Source organism: Bubalus bubalis, chromosome 18 (assembly GCF_019923935.1).
Source record: "Bubalus bubalis isolate 160015118507 breed Murrah chromosome 18, NDDB_SH_1, whole genome shotgun sequence".
Taxonomy (NCBI): domain Eukaryota; kingdom Metazoa; phylum Chordata; class Mammalia; order Artiodactyla; family Bovidae; genus Bubalus; species Bubalus bubalis.
Window position 1 is genome coordinate 14,035,068 of NC_059174.1, and position 15,419 is coordinate 14,050,486.

The 15,419-nt window shown below is 52.8% G+C and overlaps 1 protein-coding gene and 1 non-coding gene across 7 annotated transcripts in view; one reads left to right on the forward strand and one right to left on the reverse strand.

Annotated features, from left to right (window-relative positions):
- The window catches only part of ANKRD11 (ankyrin repeat domain 11), a 119,188-nt gene that overhangs the window by 48,184 nt on the left and 55,585 nt on the right, over positions 1 to 15,419 (reverse strand). The gene's annotated exons all lie outside the window — the stretch shown is intronic.
- TRNAE-UUC lies at positions 8,511 to 8,582 on the forward strand. Its single transcript has one exon. It is a non-coding gene; the product is annotated as a tRNA-Glu (tRNA).

The window sequence follows — 15,419 nt, forward strand, 5'->3', positions numbered from 1 at the left end:
TCACAGATCCCTGTGAACAGTGGGGCTGCAGCCTCTGGGCTCTTGCCCACGTCACAGGGGGCTTCACACCCACATCCACTCCCACTCCCCATGTCTACACGTGTGCAGATCTGCGACAACACAGGCAGCAGTGTACATGTGCCTTGGTCTTGGGACCAGCTTTCCAGGCCAGGCTGGCATTGGGCCCCTGGGAGCAACCTGGGTGAGACCTTTCCCTCATGGCCCTCCCCACGGGCCTCACACAGAGGCTCTGCTTCAACCAAGCGGGTGTTCTGTTCAGAAAGGTCAGAGTGCGGCAACTGGAGGTTCAGCTCTGCTGTGTGACCAATGGGGGCCTGTGTGAACATTCTCTGAACTTTGTCTCTCAAAGCCAAGAGCAGCCAGGCCCAGAGGCTTCTGTGCTGCGGATAGGCCCCACACCCACTCACTCCACTCAGGTCTCAGAAGGTGATGCCCTGAAAGCCCAAAAGGTGAAGAAGAAAGGATGCCTTGAACACAGAGAACCAGACCACCCAACACCTAGGCATCTCCTTGATGAATCACCACCATAACTACTGTGACACAGGGCGCCGCCTGCAGCCAACTTAACAACCATCAAAAGTGCTCGACTTTCCATGTTTGCGCTGAGGGGCCAAGCAGAACAGAGAAGAATTAATTCACCAAGAGCTCTAGGTGGAGTGAAACACTTCAGGATAATTACTTTAAAGAAAAATCAAGTGTCAACGAGCAGTGAACGGGGATCTTGGTCTGCCCTGGAAACTGAACATGGGGTTAGGAGGCCGCTGGGCTGGAGCAACGTGGCCTAGACGCGGGCGGGCAGAGGCCAGCCGTGCCCAATGCCCAGCCTCAGCGGCTGCTGCGCAGTGCTGGCCTAGGTCCCGGGGATGCGCGGTGCACACCCTCGCGCTTATAGAAGTGGGAACGGAGGCAGAGGGCAAACGAGGCATCAGCTCCATTCACGTCACTGTTTTCATCGAAGATTCTTGTAAATAGAAAAACAAAAAATTTAGAAGGAAATGACCTGCTACAGACACTTGCCATTTCAGTTTCCTTATTGCGCAAAAATAAACACTTTCACCTTTATTTAACACTCCATTTTCTGCATCTCCAAACTACTCAATCCAGGTCCAAAGATAGATGGGTATATAAAAGCACCTCCTTTCTACTAAGCAATTCATTGTGAAGAGATGATTATTTCTGGCCACCAAGTACAGAACACCAATACAATTTTAACTCCTTTGCTCCCAGGTTGGCTAAGCCACAGGCTCCGCTAGGGCCCCTGGTGGCCACACCTGCGTTCTCGGGGCCCCAGAGGGAGGTGCTCTGGCTGGTGGACAAAGCAACAACCCAGAGCACGCAGGCCCAAGGGCCAAGAAAAGACACGCAGGCGCCGCCAAGTGCACTTGCCAGTCTCCACGTGAAGGACCCACACGAGGCCTGGTGTCTAAAGGAGGGGAGAGGCTGAGTGGGTCTTGCCTGAAATGTAGCCCTGATAACAAATGTCATGCCAGGCGTGGCCTCAACAGGTCCCAGGGCCCAACCCTGAGAGGAGAGCAAGTTACTGACCCACACAGCCACACAGGCCTGGGTGACCGAGGGAGCGCTGCAGAAAGAAACCGCAACATCCCTGGGCGGGCAGTCCGAACAGGCAGCGGCTCTCCTGTGGCCTGCCCCTCAATTGTACGCCATCAACAAAGAGCCACACGGGACAAGCACTCCATCCAAAAACCAGGTGAGGCACCTCCATGGGACAGCCCACTCTCAGCTCTCACAAGCAGGTGGACTTGCTCCTGCACCGAGGACCACGGGGCAGTCACACGGGGGAGTCAGTGCACAGCCCCGCCCGCCACCCCTTCGCCGCAAACAAGTGCCAGTCGCAGTCGCCTCATCTCCTGGGTCTGCACTGGCAGCTGATTCCATGTGAGGCCGCCTCGGACGCGTCCAGAAGCAGCCTTTTGTGCAAAGGGGAAGCCACACCTGAATCAGACCTGCGGAGCTGGACTGTCAAGTGCCCAACAGGGACGCCCTGCAGCACTGCCAGCAGGACCCAGTGTGGCCCCAGTTCCACAGCAGGGGCCCAGGCCCGCCCTATAGCCCAGGCCCCTGTCCTGGCCAGACAGAACCCTGTCCACAGGCTCATCAGGACACATGAGCCACAGAACCAAACCTTCAGAATTCTCTTCGCAAGAAAGCAATGTCCCGTGACGACTCAGATCCTGCCTGGAGAGTATCTGTTGGTGGACATGTTTGTGTACACACACACACACCCTGAAGTTACTCACTTCACCATCCAGTGTCGGTGAACATCTTCAGCCCCAGGAATGGATGTCAGGCAGGGGGAAGACGGCTGGGCCTGGCTTGGCTCACCCTGCCCCTGGCCTGGCTCACCCACCGGGTGACACAGCACAGCCAGGGCAGCTCTCTGGGCCGTGGCCTCCCAGCACTGTTCAGACCATGTCTGCTCTCCCCCTTAGACCACTGGGGACGCTTCGAGTCCAGGTGCCGTGTGGCCATACTGTGGAGGCCGGGAAGGCAGCAGGGGGCAGAGACCCCTGCTCAGACCCACCTCCTCCTTCCCCAGAGCCCAGAAAGCCAAGGTAGACGTGTCAGCCGTGCCCAGTGCAGGGGCCAAGGCAGAGCCGAAAGCGGTCATTACTGCAGCCTCCACTGCACCCGGCTCTCCAGAACTAGAGATCGACACTTTGTCCCGGCCTTATAGCCTAACCCAGAAATACAAGTGCAGTCTTTAAAACACAAGGCCATTTATTTATTCAACTATGCTCTGTCAAATAACTTTTTTGTCTGGATTTTCAACTTTCATACCACTGTCAATTATCTTAAAACAGTTAATGTTGTTCAGTTGCTAAGTCATGTCCAAACTTTTGCGACCCCACGGACTGCAGCATGCCAGGTTTCCCTGTCCTTCACCATCTCCCAGAGCTTACTCAAACTCATGTCCACTGAGTCAGTGATGCCATCCAACCATCTCGTTCTCTGTCGTCCCCTTCTCTTCTCACCTTCAATCTTCCCAGCAATCTTTTCCAGGGAGTCAGCTCTTTGCATCAGGTGGCCAAAGTACTGGAGTTCAGCATCAGTCCTGCCAGTGAATATTCAGGGTTGACTTCCTTTAGGATTGACTGGTTTGATCTTCTGGCTGCCCAAGGGACTCTCAAGAGTCTTATCCAGCACCAGTTCAAAAGCATCAATTCTTCGGTGCTCAGCCTTTTTTATGGCCCAACTCTCACAACCATACATGACTATTGGAAAACCATAGCTTTGACTAGATGGAGTTTTATCAGCAAAGTAATGTCTCTGCTTTTTAATATGCTGTCTAGGTTTGTCATAGTTTTTCTTCCAAGGACTCAGGCCCCCAACCCCTCATAACACAGTCCAGTTGCTGGGTTCAGGGCTTAAGACAGTAAGAGAGGTGAGGAAGGGTCTGTCTTCATTGTAAAAAAAAATTTGGATAATACTGATACACTACAAGAAAACTAAAGACAAATCCCCCACCTTCAAGTCTCCAGCGAAACAATGAATCAATATTTCCCCCTCTCCACTTAGGATTACAAGTGTTACTCACCAGCAACCTTCCCTAAAGTAACACAGAAACACACCCTAAAGTGACACAGAAACACACGATTGAGTCCCCAGATCTGCAGGGCTCCACACCAACCTGTACAACTGCCAGGACCAGTCATCAGGCCCTGTCTTCCCCACTGCTCTGTACAAGAACAGAACAGTGGGGAGCAACGCATGCGTCCCAGGCTGTGGGGCGCACTCTCTTCACCCGGAGTACAACCTCAGGAAACAGTCCCTCTCAAGCCCTGTCCCCCTCCTCGGACCACCACTGCCTGGTTCTCCAGGAGCCTCCTGCCACTTGGAAATGCCCACCTGTGACCTAAGGCAAAAGAAGATGCTCGGTGCTGACTAGGGCCCAGACAGGTGTGAGGACCAAGGTCACCTGGGGTAGGAGTGGGAGGAGCCACAGAGGAGAGGGTGAGCCTGTGGACAAAAGTTCCAACAGGACAGAAACCTGCCAGGAGGCAGCCCTGAGGGAGCACGGACATCCCACCTCTGCTGGAACAGCGGGACAAGCCCTTCCTGAGGCTGCTTTCTGTCTGACTTCAAGCCTCCCCGTCCCGCTATGTAGACATCTGCCATTTAACCTGTGTCTGCAGTGACAGAGCTGAACCAGAAGCAGCGGGGGCGCAGTGCTCCACACAGTGCAGATACGGCGGGTGGAGAGCCCACGGAGAAGAGTCAAGAAGCAGACACCAAGTGCACCAGTGTAGGCCCCACTGACCCCGGAGAGAAGCCTCCACCCACCCACCCTCCCACCTCCCCCACAGCACGCCCACAAGGGGAGGTGATGGTGGTCACACTCACCAGAGCTCTGTTCCCACAGAGAGAGGCGCTCTAAGAGCCACAGGTGAGATAAAGAACCTAAAACACCTCACCTGTCCTGAGTCCTGAAATCCCCCCGGAAGGAGAACATTCCCTAAGCTGAAGCCTGTCCCAGACTCCACCCTCAGACCCTGGGACAGGGCACGCCAAAGGGACTGGCCAGCTGCTTGACACGCCTGCAAGTCTAGCCCTGAGCCAAACCCAGAGCCTGCCTGGAGGGTCAGGGAGTCACTGGCCACAGCCTGCTCAGAAGGTCAAGCACATCTCAGGAAGCAGGTGAGACCCGTCTGCAACCTCCCCCCGTCGTGCTCAGGAGCCACCTGCCCTGAAGTTGTTCTGAGACAAAGGCGTGTGCCTCAGCTCCATACGGACACTGATGCAGAACACAACAGCGATCGACACACACACAGAGCTGAGAGGGAGCCCACGAGAGGCAGCTGGCACAGAGAGTCAGGTGTGGTGGAGGAGGGAGATGGCAGAGAGGACAGAGCGGTCTTACAAGTTCTCATCACAAGAAACAACATTTACCGCTGTGTGAGGTGACAGAAGATGACTAGATACATGGGGTCATTTCTCTGCACACCTGAAACTTACACAAGGTGAAATGTCAATTGTGTCTCAGTAACGCGGGGGAAGGGGGGGAGTGGAATAAAACATAAAAAAATTTTAAACTTAGGGACAGGGAATGATCTTTTCCTTCCTTTTGCCTCAAACACATGTCCTCTGGTCTGACAACATTTTACAGCAGCCCACATTTAGTATATGCAGAATTCAATCCTAATGACAGCCCCATTGGTGTCTGCATCACGGAAGGTCCATGAGGAGTTTGCTGGTGCATACGTGAGAGCTTGTGTGTGTGCACATGCATGAGCACAGACATAAGCACGCACCAAGAAGCCACTTTCCACAGCAGAGTTGGTTAGAGGCAAGAGCTTCCAGGCCATAAAAAGGAAATGAGATCTATCCTCCAGCACAGGGCAGCGTGTGGCACAGAGCACCCCACACAGAGAGAACCCCTCCCAGGAAGCCTGGCTGGATTCCAGCCAGAGATGAGCCACAAAGGGAAGGCACCCAGCAGCATCCAAGCCACCGCCAGCTCTGCTGCAGAAACGCAGCTAAACCCCACATCCCGAACAACCGACAGATGTTGTATGCCACCTGTAACCTCTACCCTCTTCATGACTTTCTAGTTGGACAACTAAATGCTTTCTAGGCAGCCCCGAAGCCAACACCTAACGAACAAATCCTACTGCTCCTCTATTCTAGCTTTTCTGAACACAGGCTCAGAGAGAAGGTTCAAAGAAACGCCAATTCTCCATGGCCAGGACCCAGAACATCTGAGTAAATGCACTCCCCAGACAGCTACAGCGCCCGTGGTGCTCACACCTTGAGACCTCAGCCCAGGAGCCTCCCCGCCTGCCCCGTCCCTGCTGGAGATGGAGACACCCCGGTCCACAGCAGGGAGGCTCGGACGGGCTCCCGTGTCCTAGGCTGGCCAAGGGCTGCCCTCTATGGCAAGAAAGAGGGTGAAGAAACTGGTCCCGACAAGAAAACAGAAACAAAAGACTACACCTTCACTTCTCAGAAATTATATTCACTGGGGCTTCCCTGGTGACTCAGTGGCAAAGAATCCGCCTGCCAATGCAGGAGACACGGGTTTGATAGCCCTGGTCTGGGAAGACCCCACATGCAGTAGAGCAACTAAGCCTGTGTGCCCCAACTACTAGGCCAGGGCGCCCTGGAGGCCGTGTTCCCACCAAGAGAAGCCACTGCAATGAGCAGCCCGCGCACCGCAACTAGAGAGCAGCCCCCGCTCGCTGCCACGGGCAAAAGCCCGCGTTGGGCTGGATGAGTCACAAGCTGGAATCAAGACTGCTGGGAGAAATACCAGCAACCTCAAATATGCAGATGATATCACTCTCATAATAGAAAACAAAGAGGAACTAAAGAGCCTGTTGATGAAAGTGAAAGAAGAGAGTGAAAAAGCTGGCTTAAAACTCAACTTTCAAAAAAATTTCAGAACATGACATCCAGTCCCACACTTCACAGAATACAGAAGGGGAAAAAGTGGAAACAGTGACAGACTTTACTTTCTTGGGCTCCAAAATCACTGCAGACAGTGACTGCAGCCATGAAATTAAAAGATGTTTGCTCCTTCGTTGTAAGGACTATTGCTGAAGCTCCAGTACTTTGGCCACCTGATGCGAAGAACCACCTCATCAGAAAAGACCCTGATGCTGGGCAAGATTGAAGGCAAAAAGGAGAAGGGGGCAGCAGAGGATGAGATGGTTAGTCAGCATCACTGACTCAAGGGACATGAATTTGAGCAAACTCCAGGAGATAATGGAGGACAGGGAAGCCAGGCGTTCTGCAGTCCATGAGGTCACAAACAGACACAACCTAACAACTGAACAACATCACACAGAACTCCAAGCCAGCAACTGTGTACCAATATGTTCTGAGTCATCACAATCCAGATCATCTTAAAAGACCTGCAAAATCTGGAAAAACAAAGACAAATTTTTAGATCAAGTGACAAGGCTGAACCACTAAAGACAAAACTTCAGTCAGCCAAGTGTGAGCTACATGGTTCACAACCAAGAGAATCGGTGTGTAAAGCTGTGAGGCACACAGCCAGTCTGGAGACAGCTTCTGCACAGGTAGAACTATGCAAGGAAACCGGCTGAGGCCCAGGCAGGGGCCGGCGCTGCTAGAGGAGGGCGGGACGGCGCCCAGCAACCTGTCCCGGGAGCGGCCGCCCGGGAGCAGAGGCACGCAGGGTGCCTGGCCTTCGGCCTTCTGCTGCCTTTCTGCTGCCAGTCTGCAGAGAAAGGGGAGGCCAGAGGAAGGGAAAGCAGCTGAGGGGACTGACCCACAGCTGAGAATGCGAGCTCACCAAAAGACCAACCCGGGAGACACACACAGACACCTACTCTAAAGGGGGCCTATGTTCATGTCCCCTTGACAACTACAGGAGGGGACTTACCACCAAGGCTCTACCGGATCAGGAGCCTTCTGAAAATGCACACAGACTCAAGCACTGACGCACTGGGGAGAAGTAATGCACACTCTGGGGGTTTCCTGAGGCTGTCACATTCTGAGTGACCAACAAGCATGCAGGCTGACTTGATTTGTTAAACTACGATTTCTCATACAGGCTGAAGAGCTCAGTATAGCTGTTTATAAAATGTGGTCCAAGGACCCGAAGGAATTTTGGCAACCCACTTTGGAAACTTTTTTCATAGCAACACTGCCTCTTTGGCTGGGGTGGTATTTGCACTCATGATGCAAAGGTGATGGTCCAATTGCTTAAGAACCTCCATGATGAAGTAGTAATTGTTAATTTCATTAAACACCAGGCCTTTCCATACTTGTCTTTTTCATATTCTATGTGACAAAATATGAAATGCACATGAAACATTTATCCCGTGTACCAATAATAGTTGCCTCCAGCAAAAGCATTTTTTCAGGGAACACCATTTTTATATGGGAGAATGACTGACAGGCAGGCTCTAGAGACACAGGAATTTGGCAGACTGCTTCTAGAAAATGAACAAAGTGAGACTGCCACTTCCAGGAAAACACCTGAACTTTGGCTTTAATTCTTTTTATTTTTGGCCGCACAGCTTGAGAGAGCTTATTTCCCCACACTGGGATTGAACCCAGGCCCCCAGTATCAGAAGCTCAGGGTCCTAACCACTGGGAATTTGCCAATGCTAAAATTCAAGTATTTGATCAAATACCAGAATTTTGGAAAACTCTATGAACAGACAGCTTCTGGTGGCTTAAAGGCTCCTCTGATGAGAGAACTAACAAGGAAAAACAAAAGCAGCAAAATAAAATGTTAGCATCTGAAAGATGGAAAGAACTGAGTACACCACAGCTGACCAACTGCCCACGGGCACTGCTGCAGAACTCAAAACAGGTAAAAGGTCTAGTTACAGTACAAAAAAGACCAAGGGTCAAACACGGCTGAGAAGAACTAACTGGGACCCAGAGCAGGACCCCACACTTCCTCTGACCTTCACCACATGGCCATTCGTTAGGTTTCAGTATCGTATCAAACACCACCTCCAAAACTGTACCAGAAAGCTATTAAAGGGAATTCCCTGATGATCCAGTGGTTAGAACTTGGTGCTTTCACTGCCATGGCCTAGGTTCAATCCCTGGTCAGGGAACAAAGACTCTGCAAGCTACAGGGTGTGGCCCCCCCAAAAAGCTATTCAAATATTCTTCCCTATTCCAACTACATTTTTCTGGTATACTTTAACCAAAGGAACATATGACAGTTTTTCATTTTGGAAAATACAGTGGTTTTTGAGTAAAGCTGTGCTATTTAGAGTTATGTACAATGGGTTTATTACTCCTACTTTTTAAACGAAATGAGTAAATGAGAGTTTTAATTGATAGATGTCCCGGACAGGGACACGGACAGGACTCATTTGGGCCCCTCGGTGCTCCCAACATGAAGCGTTTCCAAAACGACAGGGTCCAGGAACACGGGCGGGCAGGAAAGATGCCTACTCCAGGCCCCAATCCGTCACAGACCCTCCCAAGACCACACCTACAACGTGACCCTTTAATACATGTGTGTGAGAAGAAGTAAAAGATGAACATACAAAAATCTGAGCACATCTCTCCAGGAAGCACCGGCTTTCTGTCTCCCAGGGCCGTGTGGACGGAGGAGACTGGAGCAGGGAAGCGGGCCTGTCTGTTGGTTCTCCTCCCCCTGATACGCGGGAGGGCCCTGTGCCCCAGGCAGGCAGGACTGGGCCTGCGTGCTTCCTGCTCAGCAGACTGAACAGCAAGCACCCCTGTGCAGACCCAGCACTCAGTACTCTGAGGGTCAGGATGCAAGTGTCCAGAATCTCGTAATTTACAGATGGGGATGAAGGCCTTGCAGTGAAGCTGCAGAACAGGGGTGGATAGACGGTCCCTGAGCTGGCTACCCGAACCACCCAGCAGACCTGCTTCAGAACAGGGCTCAGGCCCCGAGCATCAACCCCACTGCTGAGTCTGGGAGCAGAGCCCATTCTCAAAAACGCAGTGTGTGGGTTGAGTCTGGAGACTGGCAGCACGCAAATGGCTACAGACCTCATGACTCTACATGTTTAAGCCCAGGCTAAATACTGCTGACCAGTCTCTGAAAGGAAAGTTAAGTGGTGTGGCCCAAAGCACAGTGACTGGACAGGCACACAGGCTCCCTTGGGCCCAGTGAGGGCCCTGCACCACCTCTGGACTGGGGTGCGCACCCTCAGACCCCTGGAGACCAGGGCCTGAGGCCATCCTTCTCCCTGTTGCCCATCAACGGCTTCGCACTGTTGGGGGGATGGCTTCCCCGAGAGGCATCTCAGGCTGCAGTGCTCTGGAGCAACATCCCGCACAGTCCAGGGCTCTCGGAAATGGAGGACAGCATAGGACAAGTGTCCAGGGGGCAACGCCCCCTTTTCCAAGCAGTTCACAGAGAGGTCAGAACTGAGTTCAGAGGTCAGCAGCAGGCTTTGTTTACTGTCTACTTCCCATCCAAGAAGACCCGAGAGACAATAAAGTGATCCAGGACGCCTTTCAGTAGGTGAATGGATAAATAAACTGTGGAGCATCTAGACAATGGGCTATTATTATTATTCAGCACTAAAAAAGAAAAAGAAAAATGAGCTATCAAGCCTTGAAAGGACACGGAAGCCCCTTAAATGCACGTTACTAAGTGGTAGGAGCCAACCTGAGAAGGCAGTATGAGCCTGACCACAGGATGCTCTGGAGAAGGCAAGAGTGCAGACAGGGGAGGTGGGGGGAGACACCGCAGCACAGACAGAGCCGCCAGCACCCAGAGGGAGGCCGGACGCAGCCTGTGGACCCTGGGGACGCCGAAGTCTGTGCAGCATCATATCAACTGCAGGCGCCTGGTGGCACAGAGGATAGGAATCCACCTGCCAATGCAAGGGGCATGGCCAGGAAGATACCACACGCCACGGGGCAGCTTAGCCCGTGTCCACAGCAACTGAGCCTGCACTGCAGAGGCTGCACTCAGCTAGAGAGGACTCCCCTCCCGCTGCAACCAGAGAAAGCCCGAGCAGCAGCGAACAGTGCAGCCAAAAATAAATAAACTTTTAATAAATAAATACACAGATCAATCTCTCCTCTGGGGTGAGTGAGTGGGCGCTGAGTGTGTATGGGAAATCTCTACACCTTGCTGTTTGATTCTGTTGTGAGCCTGAAAAAGAGGAACAGAGCGCCGGGCTTCTGTAAGAGAGGTAGCCCGACAGGCTGGTCCGGGCCCCCCGCCGCCAGCCCGGCCTCCCATCTCACCTGCTCCCCACCCAGTGCCCAGGCTCTGCCCTCCTCAGGCTCAAGGGGCCCCTCTGCTGTGGGAGGGCAGAAAGGGTATACGACTCCATCTTTGGCCAAGGTGACAAATGATCAGGTCAAGAACGAGGACGCCGGCAGCAGTGTGGGATCAGCCACCCCAGCAGGGCCCCGGGCACTGCCCCATTCCACACAGGCAGCCACGCACCCCCAGGGGCCGACAGCTGGGCGGTCTCCACCTGCCACCCTCTCAGGGGGCTGCAGATGCCGCTGACTCCTTTGAGGCCACTGTCCTAGGGACATGAACCAAGGTTCACTTAAGCCTCAGGACAAAGAGCAAAAGGCTCAGAGTGAACAGAACAGCAGCTTCTTCCCTGGACAAGAAACGGACCACGACGGCAGGCACAGGGCCTCTAGAACAGAGCTCTGTCATCAGCCTAGTGCGCAGGCTTGGCCCTGCCTGCCCTGCGCCCAGGCCTCACCCTGCACTGCGCACATCCAGGCACGTGACCCGTGCCAGAGCTGAGCACTGCGTGACGGCCCAAGACACCACACACACACACACACACACACACACACACACACAGTACCCCCCCCACGCCACAAACCCACACACACACACACAGTACCCCCCCACGCCACAAACTCACACATACACACACTCAGTACCCCCCACCACAGACACCCCCACACAAACCACAAACCCACACATACACAACACCCCCCCACCAGACACCCCCACACACACCAGAAACCCACACATACACACACACACAGAGCACACCCCGCCACAGACACCTCCCCACACCACAAACCCACACGTACATACATATACACACACACAATACCCCACCACCACAGACACCCATAACACACACCACAAACCCACAAACCACCCCCCACACACACACGAACACCCCACCACCACAGACACCCGTAACACACACCACAAACCCACGCATACACACACACAGCGCCCCACCACCAGACACCCCACACATACAAACACACACAAACACCCCACCACCACAGATACCCCCACACACACACAAACCCACACATACATACACACACAGCACCCCACCACATATCCCCCACCAAGGATATGCCACACACCCATACACCGCACCCCACCACTATACCCCCCACCAGATAAGCCACACAGCCACCACAAACACACACACACACACAGCACCCACCACCACACATCCCCCACCACAGATATGCCACACAGCCACCACAAACCTACATACACAGCACCACACATTTCCCCCACCAGATACACATTATACACATCACAAGCCCAAACCCACATACATACACACACACAGCACCCATCACACAAACACCACAAACCCACACACACAGCACCCCACCACCACGTATCCCCCACCACAGATACGCCACACAGCCACCACAAACCCACACACACCCCCATCACACACACTGCGGCACAATCATGGCACAAGCATAAAGAGGGGCCCCTGCATTCGCTCCCTGCCCCCCCTCAAGGCAGACGCTTGCATGGTGACCTCTCTCCTCAGTGTAACCAGGACTCCAGGATGCACTCAGTCTGCTGCTGATAGTTATGGAACCTTGAAAACGCTACTATTCAGCATCTTTGAGGCCTACAGCCTTATGATAAAAATGTAGGAAATGGGGAAGAAATACAAAAGTGAAGGTGTCTGGACAGTCGGTGCCGCTCACAGCGCTTTGGGGTTCCTGGAAGAGTAGGACCCCTCCCACATTAGCCTTGGGAGATGGAGACCCGCCCAGAGACCTGAAGGACAGCTGTCACCAGATGGAGGATGCCAGGGAGATGTTCTGTGCAGACTCAAGCACAAAGAAAAGGGATATTTTTTCTTCTAAAAAAAAAAGTGAAGTATTAGCTCAAGGAGATTAGAGGAGCTTACACATCTGATCATAGCTTTTCCCATAAAAAATGCCCACAACAGGGTTTCTCCAGCTGTGCCCCACCCCCCAGGCAGGGCTGCAAACCTGTTCTTCCCCTGACCCACTCATGCCATGGGCCTCAAGCCAAGACAGCATCTGACATGCTAGCTGAGAGGCTGGGCTGCAGCAGCGCTGACTCCACAGGCTCCAGCACCCAATTCACACAGACGCTAGACACACACACACACACACACACACACACACACACACACACACACACACACACACACACACAGGGCAGGAACCCACTGTCCTGCTTCTGCAGCCCAGGCTTCCTGCGGCTCCTCCCTATGTCCGCCGCTCTGCCCGAGGCCAAGACGAAAACACGCAGGGGTGCCAGGCGCAGGGGAGGTGAGCTAGACAGTAAACTTTTCAAAAGAACAGAAAAATTAAAAAAGTAAAAAATCCTTGCCCCCAAAATTAACAAGAACAAATTTTAAACCCAGGCTGACCCTAACTAGGAGATGGAGAAAATGGACAAGGAGGAGGTTCCTGGAGGAGGCTGAAGTGGACAGTTGGCTGGGGACCAGATGCAGATGCACGGCCCATGAGACCCCCCCACCCAGACAGCCAGGACCCTCCAAGGTGCTCAAGGGCCCCGGGTTTACTTGTGATAAACCACCCGTTCACAAAAGGTCCACAGAGTCCAAGGCGTAAGTGCCACGTGACTTCCCAAGAGCTGGTTCCCACCCGCTCCTTCCTCCTGGCACTCCGGCCCGGCCCCAGGGCCTCTGCCTGGACAGAAGCAGGGAGCGGGCAGGCGCTGAGACAGCGGGCACGCGAGCACTGCCTGCCCCGCCTTCCTGATGGCAGCCCGGGCCACGCTGCCCTCACCACGGCCCTGCACTGCTGTGGCTCTGCTCTGCTTCCCTTCCTCGCCTTCTGGTCAGCCCTCAGTCCACCTGCAGCTCCCCCAGCAGACAACTCTGCAGATCAAACACGGCATCCTCACCCTCAGAACACAGCACATCGAGAACCTCACCACCATCCCTTTTCTTGACGCTAAGAATACCCAAATCCCTATTCCCCAGGGGCAACACGAATGTCTGGCTTCCCTGGTGGCTCAGTGGTAAAGAATTCTGCTGCCAATGCAGGAGACACGGATTCGATCCCTGGGTCAGGAAGATCCCCTGGAGAAGGGAATGGCAACCCACTCCAGTATTCTTGCGTGGAGAATCCCATGGACAGAGGAGCCTGGTGGGCTACAGTCCAAAGGGTCACAAAGAGATACAACTGAGCGACTAAACAACAACACAAGTGACAATCAAGGTACCAATTCCATGCCAGATAAGCACTACTATGTATAGAACTGATAACTCTAGGGAACCCTATCAATACTCTGTAATGACCTATATGGAAATAGAATCTGAAGAAGAGTGGAAACATGTATAACTGAGCCACTTTGCTGTACGGCAGAAACTAACACAACATTGTACATCAACTAGACACCAACAAAAATTAATTTTTTAAAAAAGGCATCTATTCTAGAGTAAACACTGTCCAGCCACAAAGGCGCCTCCCCACCTCCGCCCACACCCTCCTCCCTTCCTCCGTCTGGTCAGCCCCCAGACAGCCCACCAGCGCACAGCACCTCCACCACCTTACCCAACCTCCTCCTCCCGTTGAGGTCCAAGTGGACTTAGGAATGGCCTCAAACATCGGCCTGCAGAAACCTCGAAAGCCTCACAGACCCCGGTCCTGAGTGGCGGGAGGAAGGAGGAGGGACTCCATGCTGGCCCCACAGGCCAGTTCAGCTCGGGTTTCACAGAAGCTATGCAGCTCTGCTCTGAAGCAGATGCAGGCCATCTCTTCACCCTCCAACATAACACTTGGAGGAAATCCCTTTAGCCAGCTTTTAAAATTTGATGGCTCAAAAAATAAAACAGGGAGTTCCCTAGTGGTCCCTGGTGGTTAGGACTCCACACTTTCACTGCCGAAGCCCGGGTTCAAGCCCTGGTCGGGGAACTCAGATTCCACAAGTGACACAGTAGAGTCAAATAAATATAAATAAATACAAAGAACACTGGTTCCGTGAGAATCCCTGTCGCTAACAATGGAAGGAAAATGACTGCAATGTTATAAGCAACAGATGAGCTGCTACTAACAGCCCACAAGCCCTTCCAGCGCCTTCCTGCCCAGCACAGCTGTGGAACCAGAGCCCTGAGGCTGCTGCAGCCAGAAACACCCGGACAAACTAGGGTGCAAGCTGGGCCCAGACGCCCTGTTTCTCTCACCTGCCTGCTTCCCAAACCCTCTCCTTGGCCACACGAGTTTTCCCAGCACCTCAAACGTCTTGGCGTAAGAGAACCAGTGTTCTACTGACCACCAAGACCTGTGGTGGGCAAGAGTGAGAACTTTTCTGGGAAAGCATGTAAACACAGTGGCCAATTTTTATAGGAACAAAAGCAAGCATTTAATGAAACCTAATTTAAATGACATCTAATATTCCATACTTTGTATGTATTTTAAGAGAACCTAGAGCAGCCAGAACTCTAAAATTATAATAAAAAATTATTATACTCAAAAATCTAGAATACATAAGTTTTACTTGTATAATTAGCTATGCATATTTCTTTGAGAAAGAAGCAAAAAGTGTGCTTTGTTATCTATTTTTAAATCCTGACAAATATCTCTGTTAAACAGGCAAATGTATTATTAGCACACTATGATCTACGAGCTTCTCACCAACTGCAAATCCACCCGCCACCGCCCTGCAGCCCAGGCACACCGCGTGTGCTGTGATGTGAAGGGCCACAGCC